The sequence below is a fragment of the Bufo gargarizans genome, chromosome 3, assembly GCF_014858855.1.
Source record: "Bufo gargarizans isolate SCDJY-AF-19 chromosome 3, ASM1485885v1, whole genome shotgun sequence".
NCBI classification, from domain to species: Eukaryota; Metazoa; Chordata; class Amphibia; order Anura; family Bufonidae; genus Bufo; species Bufo gargarizans.
In genome coordinates, this window is record NC_058082.1 from 196886088 (window position 1) to 196903351 (window position 17264).

Genomic DNA, 17264 nt, shown 5'->3' on the forward strand with positions numbered 1-17264 from the left:
GCACTAGATGTCACTGATATTTTAGGGATGCTCACACTTTAAACAGGAGATGTGGCGCAGATAATTTTACTGTCCAAGTTAGACACTGTCTATGGAAAAAGTGTACTGGATGTCACTGATATTTTAGGGATGCGCGCACTTTAAACAGGAAATGTGGCGTGGATAATTTTACTGTCCGCAGCGAACACCCTCCATGGAAAAAGTGCACTTAATGTCACTGATATTTTAGGGATGCACACACTTTAAACAGGAGATGTGGCGTGGATAATTTTACTGTCTGCAGCGAACACCGTCTACAGAAAAAGTGTACTGGATGTCACTGATATTTTAGAAATGTGCACACTTTAAACAGGAGATGTGGCGCGGATAATTTAACTGTCTGCAACGGACACCGTCAATGATAAAAGTGCACTAAATGTCACTGATATTTTAGGGATGCACACAATTTACACAGGACATGTGGCACAAATAATTTTACTGTCCATATTAGACACCGTCTGCGGAAAAAGTGTACTGGATGTCACTAATATTTTAGGGATGCACACACTTTAAACAGGAGATGTGGCGTGCATAATTTTACTGTCCGCAGCGAACACAGTCTACAGAAAAAGTGTACTGGATGTCACTGATATTTTAGGGATGTGCACACTTTAAACAGGAGATGTGGCGCAGATTATTTAACTGTCCGCAGCGGACACCGTCAACGATAAAAGTGCACTGAATGTCACTGATATTTTAGGGATGCACACAATTTACACAGGAGATGTGGCGCAAATAATTTAACTGTCCGCAGCGACCTATTACACTGTATTTTGTGCGGGATGCGCTAAAAATATATATTGCCGTCACACACAATAATCCTTAAAAATCTTCCTAGTACACTCCTTACACTTTTTGTCCCTTCCTATGCACAGCTCTCCCTAATACTGAGCAATTTAGTGCAGGTTGCGCTACAAACATATATTATATTGCTGCTGTCACACACACAATAGTCCTTACAAGGACTTTTGGGTCTATAAAAAGTTTTTGTAGAAAAATTAAATTCAATTACATTCCCTATACTCTCTTTCGTTTCTATACTCAGAAACGACAGATGCCAGTAATGTCTGTTATGCCAGTAGCAGACGCATAACGTGCGGGGAGTAGACTCGAGCATTCCGCTCGATCACATACTGTGCTTGGCCGAGTACTGCCATGTGCGGAGCATAGCGATGCTCGAGCCGAACTGGTATATGGCCGAGTATGCTGGCTCAACACTAATTGTTAGTTGAAGCTGGTATATCACCCTCAAGCAGCAATTTTTTGGATGCAGATATATGGAACACCTCTATCACTATTTTGTGGAAGTTGATAAATGGAAGGCCTTAATCAGTTGTTAGTTGAAGCTGGTATATCACTCAAACAGTAATTTTGTGGACGCAGGTATATGGAAAACCTCTATCACTATTTTGTGGAAGCTGATATATGGAAGGCCTCAATCAGTTGTTAGTTGAAGCTGGTATATCACCCTAAAGCAGTAATTTTGTAGGCGCGGGTATATGGAAAACCTCTATCACTATTTTGTGGAAACTGATATATGGAAGGCCTCAATCAATTGCCAGTGAATAAATAGATGTATGAAGGAACACTCACATTTGGTGTTGCGCGGAATAAAAATAGATGCAAGCCGATTTCATACCACCTTATCAATAGATTTTAAAAAAAACTACTAAACAAATGATTAAAGTTTGCATCTACAACCAATCTAAATAAATTCGGCACTTACATAGGCGTAGAAAGATACATTAGAAAGTTATGTCTGAAAAAATATTATTTAAAAAATCCAATCATTACACAGACACAAGAAAACATTGAATATACACATACAGAATTAAAGAGTAAATTTAAAAAGTTTCCAAGACAAGAAATCAGTCAAGAAATTTCAGCATTCCGTAAATGTGTGGAATTAGAAATTACAAAACAAAAAAAGTACCCAATTACTAATAATTTAACAAAGAAAGAAAAAGAAGCTATTAAACAATTAAAAACATTGGAAGAGATCACAATAAGACCGGACGATAAAGGAGGAGACATAGTCATATTAGACTCTAGTAATTATAATCAAGAATGTAAACGTCAACTTTCAGACTATGAGACATACAGTAAACTGGGACATAACTCGACAGAGTAATACTATGAAAAACGTATTAAATATTGGACTATAGGACGGAATAAAAGTATCCTGTTAGAAAGGGAATACAAATTTATAACATCAACACAAAAGAGATTACTAGCTTTCTACTGCATACCGAAAATTCGCAAAAATCCAACTATGCCAGCCAAAAGACCAATAATTTCAGGGATAGGCTCGATAACATCTAAGTTATCCCAATACATTGATAAAATATTACAACCAATTGTTAAAATAATCCCCTCCTATATAAAAGACACCACTGATATCATTACCACACTTGAAGCACTGGAATACCAAGAAAATTGGATCTTGGGCACATTAGATGTGAACTCTTTATATACTATTATAGACCACAAACAGGGTACAAACGCACTTAAAAGATACTTAACAAAAGGTAGTCAATGAAAAGAAAAACAAATATTATTTTTTATTGCCGATGTTTATCATATACTAACACACAATTATTTTGTATTTGAATCGGAATACTATCTACAACAAAGAGGGACCGCCATGGGCATCAGATTTTCCCCAGTTATGCCAACATCTTCATGTCCCAATGGGAAGATGATGTTGTGCAACTAGAGTTGAGCGAACACCTGGATGTTCGGGTTCGAGAAGTTCGGCCGAACATCCCGGAAATGTTCGGGTTCGGGATCCGAACCCGATCCGAACTTCGTCCCGAACCCGAACCCCATTGAAGTCAATGGGGACCCGAACTTTTCGGCACTAAAACGGCTGTAAAACAGCCCAGGAAAGGGCTAGAGGGCTGCAAAAGGCAGCAACATGTAGGTAAATCCCCTGCAAACAAATGTGGATAGGGAAATTAATTAAAATAAAAATTAAATAAATAAAAATTAACCAAAATCAATTGGAGAGAGGTTCCATAGCAGAGAATCTGGCTTCCCGTCACCCACCACTGGAACAGTCCATTCTCAGATATTTAGGCCCCGGCACCCAGGCAGAGGAGAGAGGTCCCGTAACAGACAATCTGGCTTCATGTCAGCAGAGAATCAGTCTTCATGTCATAGCAGAGAATCAGGCTTCACGTCACCCACCACTGTAATAGTCCATTTTCATAAATTTAGGCCCAGCACCCAGGCAGAGGAGAGAGGTCCCGTAACAGACAATCTGGCTTCATGTCAGCAGAGAATCAGTCTTCATATCATAGCAGAGAATCTGGCTTCCCGTTACCCACCACTGGAACAGTCCATTCTCAGATATTTAGGCCCCGGCACCCAGGCAGAGGAGAGAGGTCCCGTAACAGACAATCTGGCTTCATGTCAGCAGAGAATCAGTCTTCATATCATAGCAGAGAATCAGGCTTCACGTCAGCCACCACTGCAACAGTCCATTGTCATAAATTCAGGCCCAGCACCCAGGCAGAGGAGAGAGGTCCCGTAACAGACAATCTGGCTTCATGTCAGCAGAGAATCAGTCTGCATGTCATAGCAGAGAATGAGGCTTCACGTCACCCACCACTGCAACAGTCCATTTTCATAAATTTAGGCCCAGCACCCAGGCAGAGGAGAGAGGTCCCGTAACAGAGGATCTGGCTTCATGTCACCAGAGAATCAGTCTGCATGTCATAGCAGAGAATCAGGCTTCACGTCACCCACCACTGCAACAGTCCATTTTCATAAATTTAGGCCCAGCACCCAGGCAGAGGAGAGAGGTCCCGTAACAGAGGATCTGGCTTCATGTCACCAGAGAATCAGTCTGCATGTCATAGCAGAGAATGAGGCTTCACGTCAGCCACCACTGCAACAATCCATTGGCATATATTTAGGCCTAGCACACAGGCAGAGGAGAGGTTCATTCAACTTTGGGTAGCCTTGCAATATAATGGTAAAATGAAAATAAAAATAGGATTGAATGAGGAAGTGCCCTGGAGTCCAATAATATATGGTTATGGGGAGGTAGTTAATGTCTAATCTGGACAAGGGACGGACAGGTCCTGTGGGATCCATGCCTGGTTCATTTTTATGAACGTCAGCTTGTCCACATTGGCTGTAGACAGGCGGCTGCGTTTGTCTGTAATGACGCCCCCTGCCGTGCTGAATACACGTTCAGACAAAACGCTGGCTGCCGGGCAGGCCAGCACCTCCAAGGCATAAAAGGCTAGCTCTGGCCACGTGGACAATTTAGAGACCCAGAAGTTGAATGGGGCCGAACCATCAGTCAGTACGTGGAGGGGTGTGCACACGTACTGTTCCACCATGTTAGTGAAATGTTGCCTCCTGCTAACACGTTGCGTATCAGGTGGTGGTGCAGTTAGCTGTGGCGTGTTGACAAAAGTTTTCCACATCTCTGCCATGCTAACCCTGCCCTCAGAGGAGCTGGCCGTGACACAGCTGCCTTGGCGACCTCTTGCTCCTCCTCTGCCTTGGCCTTGGGCTTCCACTTGTTCCCCTGTGACATTTGGGAATGCTCTCAGTAGCGCGTCTACCAACGTGCGCTTGTACTCGCGCATCTTCCTATCACGCTCCAGTGCAGGAAGTAAGGTGGGCACATTGTCTTTGTAGCGTGGATCCAGCAGGGTGGCAACCCAGTAGTCCGCACAGGTTAAAATGTGGGCAACTCTGCTGTCGTTGCGCAGGCACTGCAGCATGTAGTCGCTCATGTGTGCCAGGCTGCCCAGGGGTAAGGACAAGCTGTCCTCTGTGGGAGGCGTATCGTCATCGTCCTGCCTTTCCCCCCAGCCACGCACCAGTGATGGACCCGAGCTGCGTTGGGTGCCACCCCGCTGTGACCATGCTTCATCCTCATCCTCCTCCACCTCCTCCTCATCCTCGTCCTCCTCGTCCTCCAGTAGTGGGCCCTGGCTGGCCACATTTGTACCTGGCCTCTGCTGTTGCCAAAAACCTCCCTCTGAGTCACTTCGAAGAGACTGGCCTGAAAGTGCTAAAAATGACCCCTCTTCCTCCTCCTCCTCCTCCTCCTCCTGGGCCACCTCCTCTTCCATCATCGCCCTAAGTGTTTTCTCAAGGAGACATAGAAGTGGTATTGTAACGCTGATAACGGTGTCATCGCCACTGGCCATGTTGGTGGAGTACTCGAAACAGCGCAACAGGGCACACAGGTCTCGCATGGAGGCCCAGTCATTGGTGGTGAAGTGGTGCTGTTCTGTAGTGCGACTGACCCGTGCGTGCTGCAGCTGAAACTCCACTATGGCCTGCTGCTGCTCGCACAGTCTGTCCAGCATGTGCAAGGTGGAGTTCCACCTGGTGGGCACGTCGCATATGAGGCGGTGAGCGGGAAGGCCGAAGTTACGCTGTAGCGCAGACAGGCGAGCAGCGGCAGGATGTGAACGCCGGAAGCGCGAACAGACGGCCCGCACTTTATGCAGCAGCTCTGACATGTCGGGGTAGTTGTGAATGAACTTCTGCACCACCAAATTCAGCACATGCGCCAAGCAAGGGATGTGCGTCAAATTGGCTAGTCCCAGAGCTGCAACGAGATTTCGCCCATTATCACACACCACCAGGCCGGGCTTGAGGCTCACCGGCAGCAACCACTCGTCGGTCTGTTGTTCAATACCCCGCCACAACTCCTGTGCGGTGTGGGGCCTGTCCCCCAAACATATGAGTTTCAGAATGGCCTGCTGACGTTTACCCCGGGCTGTGCTGAAGTTGGTGGTGAAGGTGTGTGGCTGACTGGATGAGCAGGTGGAAGAAGAGGAGGAGGAAGCCGAGAAGGAGGAGGTGGCAACAGGAGGCAAAGAATGTTGCCCTGCGATCCTTGGCGGCGGCAGGACGTGCGCCAAACAGCTCTCCGCCTGGGGCCCAGCTGCCACTACATTTACCCAGTGTGCAGTTAGGGAGATATAGCGTCCCTGGCCGTGCTTACTGGTCCACGTATCTGTGGTTAGGTGGACCTTGCTACAGATGGCGTTGCGCAGTGCACACTTGATTTTATCGGATACTTGGTTGTGCAGGGAAGGCACGGCTCTCTTGGAGAAGTAGTGCCGGCTGGGAACAACATACTGTGGGACAGCAAGCGACATGAGCTGTTTGAAGCTGTCTGTGTCCACCAGCCTAAATGACAGCATTTCATAGGCCAGTAGTTTAGAAATGCTGGCATTCAGGGCCAGGGATCGAGGGTGGCTAGGTGGGAATTTACGCTTTCTATCAAATGTTTGTGAGATGGAGAGCTGAACGCTGGCGTGTGACATGGTTGAGACGCTTGGTGACGGAGGTGGTGGTGGTGGTGTTGGTGGTACATCCCCTGTTTGCTGGGCGGCAGGTGCCAACGTTCCTCCAGAGGCGGAGGAAGAGGCCGAGGCGGCAGCAGCAGAATAGGCCGAGGCGGCAGCAGCAGAAGAGGTAGCAGGGGGAGCCTGAGTGACTTCCTTGGTTTTAAGGTGTTTACTCCACTGCAGTTCATGCTTTGCATGCAGGTGCCTGGTCATGCAGGTTGTGCTCAGGTTCAGAACGTTAATGCCTCGCTTCAGGCTCTGATGGCACAGCGTGCAAACCACTCGGGTCTTGTCGTCAGCACATTGTTTGAAGAAGTGCCATGCCAGGGAACTCCTTGAAGCTGCCTTTGGGGTGCTCGGTCCCAGATGGCGGCGGTCAGTAGCAGGCGGAGTCTCTTGGCGGCGGGTGTTCTGCTTTTGCCCACTGCTCCCTCTTTTGCTACGCTGTTGGCTCGGTCTCACCACTGCCTCTTCCTCCGAACTGTGAAAGTCAGTGGCACGACCTTCATTCCATGTGGGGTCTAGGACCTCATCGTCCCCTGCATCGTCTTCCACCCAGTCTTGATCCCTGACCTCCTGTTCAGTCTGCACACTGCAGAAAGACGCAGCAGTTGGCACCTGTGTTTCGTCATCATCAGAGACATGCTGAGGTGGTATTCCCATGTCCTCATCATCAGGAAACATAAGTGGTTGTGCGTCAGTGCATTCTATGTCTTTCACCGCTGGGGAAGGGCTAGGTGGATGCCCTTGGGAAACCCTGCCAGCGGAGTCTTCAAACAGCATAAGAGACTGCTGCATAACTTGAGGCTGAGACAGTTTCCCTGGTATGCATGGGGGTGATGTGACAGACTGATGGGGTTGGTTTTCAGGCGCCATCTGTGCGCTTTCTGCAGAAGACTGGGTGGGAGATAATGTGAACGTGCTGGATCCACTGTCGGCCACCCAATTGACTAATGCCTGTACCTGCTCAGGCCTTACCATCCTTAGAACGGCATTGGGCCCCACCATATATCGCTGTAAATTCTGGCGGCTACTGGGACCTGAGGTAGTTGGTACACTAGGACGTGTGGATGTGGCAGAACGGCCACGTCCTCTCCCAGCACCAGAGGGTCCACTAACACCACCACGACCATGTCCACGTCCGCGTCCCTTACTAGATGTTTTTCTCATTGTTATGGTTCACCACAACAACAAATATATTATTTGGCCCAATGTATTGTATTCAAATTCAGCGGGATATAAATTTGAGGCCTAGTATTTAGGCGCTGGGTGACCGGTATGGATTTAGTGACAGAATTAGACTTGGAAATGCACAGAAGCGTGTGTGTGAAGTTATTCTGAATGACCCAATGTGCACCTTGAATATTATATACCCTTTTTGGGATAGATTTCAAATAGCTCTGATATAGCAGGAACCACTAAATTATGAAATTGCTAAATTGGGAATTGTACTTCAACCCAGAACAAAAAATGTGCTTTGACGGGCACTAAATAACTTTCCCAGCTACAACAGGACAGCGGTAACGAGAGATTTAGAGGGATTTAAATTTGAGGCCTAGTATTTAGGCGCTGGGTCACCGGTATGGATTTAGTGACAGAATTAGACTTGGAAATGCACAGAAGCGTGTGTGTGAAGTTATTCTGAATGACCCTATGTGCACCTTCAATATTATATACCCTTTTAGGGATAGATTTCAAATAGCTCTGATATAGCAGAAACCACTAAATTATGAAATTGCTAAATTGGGAATTGTACTTCAACCCAGAACAAAAAATGTGCTTTGACGGACACTAAATATCTTGCCCAGCAACAACAGTACAGCGGTGGGTAACGAGAGATTTAGAGGGATTTAAATTTGAGGCCTAGTATTTAGGCGCTGGGTCACCGGTATGGATTTAGTGACAGAATTAGACTTGGAAATGCACAGAAGCGTGTGTGTGAAGTTATTCTGAATGACCCAATGTGCACCTTCAATATTATATACCCTTTTAGGGATAGATTTCAAATAGCTCTGATATAGCAGAAACCACTAAATTATGAAATTGCTAAATTGGGAATTGTACTTCAACCCAGAACAAAAAATGTGCTTTGACGGACACTAAATATCTTGCCCAGCAACAACAGTACAGCGGTAACGAGAGATTTAGAGGGATTTAAATTTGAGGCCTAGTATTTAGGCGCTGGGTGACAGGTATGGGTTTAGTGACAGAATTAGACTTGGAAATGCACAGAAGCGTGTGTGTGAAGTTATTCTGAATGACCCAATGTGCACCTTCAATATTATATACCCTTTTAGGGATAGATTTCAAATAGCTCTGATATAGCAGAAACCACTAAATTATGAAATTGCTAAATTGGGAATTGTACTTCAACCCAGAACAAAAAATGTGCTTTGACGGACACTAAATATCTTGCCCAGCAACAACAGTACAGCGGTAACGAGAGATTTAGAGGGATTTAAATTTGAGGCCTAGTATTTAGGCGCTGGGTGACAGGTATGGGTTTAGTGACAGAATTAGACTTGGAAATACACAGTAGCGGGTGTGTGTGAAGTTATTCTGAATGACCCAATGTGCACCTTCAATATTATATACCCTTTTTGGGATAGATTTCAAATAGCTCTGATATAGCAGGAACCACTAAATTATGAAATTGCTAAATTGGGAATTGTACTTCAACCCAGAACAAAAAATGTGCTTTGACGGACACTAAATATCTTGCCCAGCAACAACAGTACAGCGGTAACGAGAGATTTAGCGGGATATAAATTTGAGGCCTAGTATTTAGGCGCTGGGTCACCGGTATGGATTTAGTGACAGAATTAGACTTGGAAATGCACAGAAGCGTGTGTGTGAAGTTATTCTGAATGACCCTATGTGCACCTTCAATATTATATACCCTTTTAGGGATAGATTTCAAATAGCTCTGATATAGCAGAAACCACTAAATTATGAAATTGCTAAATTGGGAATTGTACTTCAACCCAGAACAAAAAATGTGCTTTGACGGACACTAAATATCTTGCCCAGCAACAACAGTACAGCGGTGGGTAACGAGAGATTTAGAGGGATTTAAATTTGAGGCCTAGTATTTAGGCGCTGGGTCACCGGTATGGATTTAGTGACAGAATTAGACTTGGAAATGCACAGAAGCGTGTGTGTGAAGTTATTCTGAATGACCCTATGTGCACCTTCAATATTATATACCCTTTTAGGGATAGATTTCAAATAGCTCTGATATAGCAGAAACCACTAAATTATGAAATTGCTAAATTGGGAATTGTACTTCAACCCAGAACAAAAAATGTGCTTTGACGGACACTAAATATCTTGCCCAGCAACAACAGTACAGCGGTGGGTAACGAGAGATTTAGAGGGATTTAAATTTGAGGCCTAGTATTTAGGCGCTGGGTCACCGGTATGGATTTAGTGACAGAATTAGACTTGGAAATGCACAGAAGCGTGTGTGTGAAGTTATTCTGAATGACCCAATGTGCACCTTCAATATTATATACCCTTTTAGGGATAGATTTCAAATAGCTCTGATATAGCAGAAACCACTAAATTATGAAATTGCTAAATTGGGAATTGTACTTCAACCCAGAACAAAAAATGTGCTTTGACGGACACTAAATATCTTGCCCAGCAACAACAGTACAGCGGTAACGAGAGATTTAGAGGGATTTAAATTTGAGGCCTAGTATTTAGGCGCTGGGTGACAGGTATGGGTTTAGTGACAGAATTAGACTTGGAAATACACAGTAGCGGGTGTGTGTGAAGTTATTCTGAATGACCCAATGTGCACCTTCAATATTATATACCCTTTTAGGGATAGATTCCAAATAGCTCTGATATAGCAGGAACCACTAAATTATGAAATTGCTAAATTGGGAATTGTACTTCAACCCAGAACAAAAAATGTGCTTTGACGGACACTAAATATCTTGCCCAGCAACAACAGTACAGCGGTAACGAGAGATTTAGAGGGATTTAAATTTGAGGCCTAGTATTTAGGCGCTGGGTGACAGGTATGGGTTTAGTGACAGAATTAGACTTGGAAATACACAGTAGCGGGTGTGTGTGAAGTTATTCTGAATGACCCAATGTGCACCTTCAATATTATATACCCTTTTTGGGATAGATTTCAAATAGCTCTGATATAGCAGGAACCACTAAATTATGAAATTGCTAAATTGGGAATTGTATTTCAACCCAGAACAAGAAATGTGCTTGAACGGACACTAAATAACTCGCCCAGCTACAGCACTAGGGACAGATTTAGCTGGATATAAATTTGAGGCCTAGTATTTAGGCGCTGGGTGACCGGTATGGATTTAGTGACAGAATTAGACTGGGATATGGCCAAAAAATAAACAGACTATTGCTGGTTAAATGCACTTGGTGTGACAGCTTCACCCTGATGTAGGCTTTAGCCAAAAAACAACCACACCATTGAGGGTTAAATGCACTTGGTGACAGGCGCAGCTTGCCCCTGATTTTGTATATGGCCAAAAAATGAACAGACTATTGCTGGTTAAATGCACTTGGTGTGACAGCTTCACCCTGATGTAGGCTTTAGCCAAAAAACAACCACACCATTGAGGGTTAAATGCACTTGGTGACAGGCGCAGCTTGCCCCTGATTTTGTATATGGCCAAAAAATGAACAGACTATTGCTGGTTAAATGCACTTGGTGTCACAGCTTCACCCTGATGTAGGCTTTAGCCAAAAAACAACCACACCATTGAGGGTTAAATGCACTTGGTGACAGGCGCAGCTTGCCCCTGATTTTGTATATGGCCAAAAAATGAACAGACTATTGCTGGTTAAATGCACTTGGTGTGACAGCTTCACCCTGATGTAGGCTTTAGCCAAAAAACAACCACACCATTGAGGGTTAAATGCACTTGGTCGCAGCTTGTGCTGGCGCACCACAAGACACAAAATGGCCGCCGATCACCCCAGAAAAATGAGACTGACAAACGGTCTGTGCAGCCTAAAAACAGTGAGCAATTGAGGATCAGCAGCTCAATGATCCACAGCTGCAGATCGATCAGTTAATCAAGTCCTTTGGAGGAGTTAATCTGCCTAATCTCGCCCTACTGTCGCAGCCGCAACCTCTCCCTACGCTAATCAGAGCAGAGTGACGGGCGGCGCTATGTGACTCCAGCTTAAATAGAGGCTGGGTCACATGGTGCTCTGGCCAATCACAGCCATGCCAATAGTAGGCATGGCTGTGATGGCCTCTTGGGGCAAGTAGTATGACGCTTGTTGATTGGCTGCTTTGCAGCCTTTCAAAAAGCGCCAAGAAAGCGTCACAAAAGCGCCAAGAAAGCGACGAACACCGAACCCGAACCCGGACTTTTACGAAAATGTCCGGGTTCGGGTCCGTGTCACGGACACCCCAAAATTCGGTACGAACCCGAACTATACAGTTCGAGTTCGCTCATCCCTATGTGCAACCCTTATTGGGGGGGGGGGGGGGAGTCTGGTGCTCTGGAAGCGTTATATAGATGACATCATATTCATTTGGCAAGATACTGAAGCGGCCCTATAATCCTTCTTGGAAAACATTAATAAAAATGATCTAAACCTACAATTTTCAACAAACACAACAAAAATACAGCTAGAATTTCTTGATCTACTGACTCAAGTCAAAAATAATCAACTTCTTTCCGCACAGCCCGACCCAGGTTTCACATATAGCTTCGTCAGGGGCGAGAATCTACCACGCCTAGGGTAGGCAGTTATTTAACCCCCTTCCCCCCACATGGCACAGCTGATAATTATATTGCCCATCCAATTGCACAAGGGATTTCTCCAAAATGCTCATATTCCAAATAAAATACATAAAACACAAATTAAAATACATTCCATTCATCTTTTAAAATTCCACATACAAAATATCGCAACTATATAGTTTTTTCATGCTGACTCTCCCCTTTGGGAGTTATATTCCAAACACGGCTAGGTCAACCAATGATTGACTGCAAGGTGCTTCATTCATGAATTCACAAGTCCAGGTAAGTTCCCTCCCCCTGCTGGACAATTCATTACTCCACACTTTCATTGCTCCGGCGCAATACAATGCCAATATCCCAAATATATTCAAACTAGGCAGGGCTTGAGATCGAATTCTATATTCATCCCTTTAGGTTGGAGGGTGCTTAGTTTATATATCCATTTAATCTCTCTTATATTTATTTGCATGACTTAGTCACCACCCCGCCAATGAAGTTTGACCAGTTCCACTCCCATGAATTTCAAACCCCTTGGGTTCTTCTCATGGTGTTCCTTAAAATGCAAAGAGACTCTATGGGTAGCTGACCCTTTTTTTTATGTTACGGATGTGTTCCTGTATTCTAACTTCCAGTTTCCTGAGGGTTCTTCCTACGTACTGGACGTCACAAGGGCACTCCAGTACGTATATCACCCATTCGTTCTTACAGGACAGACCCCCTTTCACTGTAAACTCTTGTCCACTTACTGTGGACTTTACTACCCCCACATGCTGCATTTCTCTCTCTCAAGATTCTATTTTTGCAGCCTATACAAAAGCCGCACCATGTGAACTTTTGTGTATCATTTTTTTGGGGGACAGTCGAAATCGTGCTATGTACTAAGCGTGTGTTCAGATTAGGGACCTTCTTATATATTATTTCTAGTATCTCTTTCCCCCAAATGGGGTCACTCTTCAGTGTTGCCCAGTTTCTTTTTATCACGTTTTTCAAAAATCCTGTATTGGCATTATATTGCGTCATGAACATGAAGCTAAAATCCCTCTCCTTCTTATTCTTTTTTCCAAAATCACCCTCTATTTTGCAAACCTCCAAATTATTACGGCACTCTTCCAACACCTCCTCATATCCTTTTTCCACAAACCTTTCTTTAATCACTTTACTCTGCTTCCTATAATCTTCTATTTTTGTACAGTTACGTGCTATTCTTTTAAACTGCCCTTTTGGAATGTTATTTAGCCATACATCATGATGGCAACTAGTCCTATCAATATATTCATTCACGTCTGTTTCTTTAAAGTAGGTTTTCGTAGTCAACCTTCCATTTTCCAAGGAAATACAGAGATCTAGGAAATTAACCTCCACATTGCTTATATTGCTGGTAAAGTGCAAATTCCAGTTGTTCTCATTCAAATTCTGGATGAGTGCTTGCAGCCCCCTTTTTTCTCCTACCCAGATTAAGAGGCAGTCGTCGATGAATCTCCTCCATACCCGCAATTCACCTCAATAGATTTTCTTTCCTAGTATCGGGATGATGTTCTCCTCCTCCCATGCCCCCATAAAACTATTTGTGAAACTAGGTGAGAATTTCGCACCCATCACATTGGACATAAAAATTCCCATCAAACCAGAAATAATTATGATCTAAACAATACTCCACACACCTCAAGATAAATGTACCTTGTGTGTCTGTCATTAGTGGGTCTTTTAACACCTGGTTCTCTATAGCTTTCACTTCTAGGGCCTTCGGTATCACGGTATATAATGAGGTCACGTCGACTGTCGCCAGCCATTCCTCCTCTCCATGTATATGTAGTTTTTTTATAAGATCTAATACGCTACCCGTATCCTTCAAAAATGAAGGAATTCGTGAAAATCTATATACTCTGTGATCCTACTTGTGAGGGAATTTATCCCCAAAACTATGGGCCTGCCTGTGGGTTTAAGGAGGCACTTGTGTATTTTTGGTAGGTGGTATATCACAGGGGTTACTGGATATTTCACAGTTAGATACTCAAATTCCTTCTTGTTTAATATAACATCCCTAAGACCGTATCTTAATAGTAAATCTAAAGTATTCTTATATTCTTTTGTGGGGTCACTCTTCAACTTCCTATATGTGGTTTCATCTGCCAACAATCTACACATTTCCATCTCATATTTATCCTTACACCCCTTTAACTGCAGGTTTTATTACAATCAAGGGGTTAGCTTCCAGATCTTGCAGGGCTTTCTTCTCCTTAAGCGAGGTTATTATACTTGATGAATGAAGCACCTTGCAGTCAGTCATTGGTTGACCTAGCCGTGTTTGGAATATAACTCCCAAAGGGGAGAGTCAGTATGAAAAAACTATATAGTTGCGATATTTTGTATGTGGAATTTTAAAAGATGAATGGAATGTATTTTTATTTGTGTTTTATGTATTTTATTTGGAATATGAGCATTTTGGAGAAATCCCTTGTGCAATATAATTATCAGCTGTGCCATGTTGGGGAAGGGGGTTAACTAACGGCCTACCCTAGGGGTGGTAGATTCTCGCCCCTGACGAAGCTATATGTGAAACCCGGGTCGGGCTGTGCGGAAAGAATATTGCTATATTGATATGCTGAAAAATCATTTTATTTCTGTGAGTATAATAAAGCTGAATCTTTTAACTGTTATGCGGTTTATGACATCTTGCAGAGGAGCCTACGACGATCCAGCATAGATCCAGCATAGATTTGCTGAGTTTCAATCTGCGTTGAAGCACACTGCAATCCAACTGAAGGGTGTCTGTCTTGAGCCAGATAAAGTGAATACCTGCATTCCTGGAAAAACGCTTTGTGTGTGAATAAGAAGCAGCGCGGTCCCACTATATTAACATTTTACATTTGTGAAGAACCCACTTCATTTCGGGAGACCAGCAGCGCAAGTACCATTAAAACCTAGTGACTCATTTAATCTTATTTTATAGGAATTAAGATAGCCCCAACAATAAAACAGAAGAAAAAAGGACCATCTAACAATTGGCTTTCACTAAAAGGATTTTTTAGATGTGGCCGCTGCAGCAACTGCAAAATAACAAACTTCCCCAAAAAGACAACATAGGTCCATTCTACACAAAATTCATTCAGTCACCAAATTGACGACTGCCTAATATGTAATACCACTGATGTTATAAACATGTTAGAATGCCCGTGTCACAAACAATGCATAAGCAGGACTAAAAGATCAATGAAAAAGAGAATAGTCAAACACATTGAGAATATCAAGAAGGGATACATTCAGTATCAAAGCATTACAAGACACATCACAACAGTGACCCTGCATCACTGATATTCATAGCCCTTGAGAGGATTACCAAACCATGGAGAGGAGAGAATCACATAGACAATATGTCAAGGGCCGAATCAAGACGAATATTCAAATTCGACACCATATCCCCGCAGGCCTCAATGCAGAACTTGAAATATTTGGATTTTTATAATATGACACAGATTGGAGGGGGAGCCCCTTGGGTATGGGAAATATAGGTCCGGCTGTTCTACCAGCACCTCTATCTCCTCTCCCTGAGAGGTCCCTCCTCCCACACTCACCATCACCTCTACAACCTTTATCACTTCAACTAACAACTTCCGCAGATTTCTAGGTTCCTATGTCCTTCCAACCTACACTCCAAAGGCAAATATAGGAAGCATTTTATTTCACATATACTCAACTAAATTAAACGTTTCACATATAATTCACAACATCAAGATATATTTCACTTATCTAAAACATAATTTAGGAGCAACCCACCAAAGACAGTGTAGGGTGCCCATATGATGATGGCAATGAACAAAATATAACAACCGCATTCAAACCGCATTCAAACCGCATCCAAAACGCACTTTTTTTATAATACATTTTCTAAATGATTTTTATAGTAAATTTTATAATATTTTATAATTTTCTATGTACGTATGACCACAATGGAATTTCATAAAATTTTTCATGATTTTTTTTTTACTTATCCTTTTCTACTGAGTATATTGAGAAGATTGTCACTAATTTACAGACAACCAAAAATATATTTGTCCCAGTGTTATATAATTTAAAAAGAACACTGTAAATACAACCATACTGCCTTCAAAACGCAATAAGGTTTTTACTATTTTCCTACAAATCTATGTACGTTTGATGACAACAGCATTATATCATGAATATTGTCATTGTTCGTTAAACAACAAATATCATTACTGTTTGATAGACAATTAACATATCACTGTCTTATCAGAATGAATACTGTATAAATAAGAGTAAAAAAAACAACCAATAACCCCCAAAAAGTTTGAAGAACACTCATATAAAATATATGCAGTTTTATTAATACATAAGGTATACACAAAAATAGCATAAGGCACACGGTCATGGGAAGAAATGATCCCCACCCTCACACGTACCGCACTAACAAGGATACAGACCAGAAAATCAGAAAATAGTCAACCACATACAATGGGTCCAATATAGAGTACCCACACATAACATATGACTAGATACATGCCCAAATAAATAGATGTGAATTGTATCCACTGCTACCACTGCCGTACCTAAGTGATGCATAAAAAAACTATGTGACTGACCACATGGGACACCGCGTAGGTCCTTGCATGGCAAAGAAACAACATACGATCTGGATAATTAAAGCGACATGGAGTGGTAAAGTACTGAACCCGCAATTGTAATACAACATAATGTTTTAATTATCAATGATCATAAGAATTCCTGTACATTTCAACTGTATACTCCTACAGCATGAATATTTGAGAGAAACATAGCCTGATACACACAGTAACTAAGTACTGAACTACTAACTTAGTGACTAAGCACTAAAATACTAACCCTAGCATATCCTGTGTGCATTTTACTTTGGAGTATTCAGCGTGCATCAAACCGTAAATATCAAACCATAACGATCAAGAATAGAAATGTCAAATTTTTGTGTACTCAGGGTGAACTTAACTTTTGTGTATTCAGCTTGTATCCAGCTTGCACTCAGCACTTTTATGTATTAAGCAAGCACCTGGCACTTTATGTCCTCAGCTCATATCGCATTTGATGTATTGACATACTGTATGCAATATTGAATTATTACCTCCTGTGTACTAAGCGTGCAATATACCTTTGTGTACTCAGCTTG